This window comes from Delphinapterus leucas, chromosome 4 (genome assembly GCF_059928025.1).
Source record: "Delphinapterus leucas isolate spDelLeu-1000000601 "Yukka" chromosome 4, BTC_Dleu_Yukka2, whole genome shotgun sequence".
Taxonomy (NCBI): Eukaryota; Metazoa; Chordata; class Mammalia; order Artiodactyla; family Monodontidae; genus Delphinapterus; species Delphinapterus leucas.
The window spans coordinates 83,039,175-83,039,487 of NC_143132.1; positions in this window are offsets into that span (position 1 = coordinate 83,039,175).

The following is a 313-nucleotide window of genomic DNA, read 5'->3' on the forward strand; positions in this document are numbered from 1 at the left end:
AAAGTGTTAGAAGAACACGAGCAGAGCTCCTTGCCTATTCAGGATTCTATGCCAAATGGGTGGTGCCCTCAGGAGCCAAAAGCACAACACTCTCTCTCCCAGACAGAAAATCACATTGGAGGATAAATATTGGGGGTAGTCAGCCAGGAGACGGAGATAACCCTGAACCCCGATACCAAAAGGTTGGGACAGATCCTACATTGACATGTGACCATCTGGCTGTGGGCCAGAAACATAATATACCGTAGGCGAACTGGAAAAAATGATTTTAAAATAAATGGAGAAAACTTTGCTAAAAAAGAGGGGAAAAGAG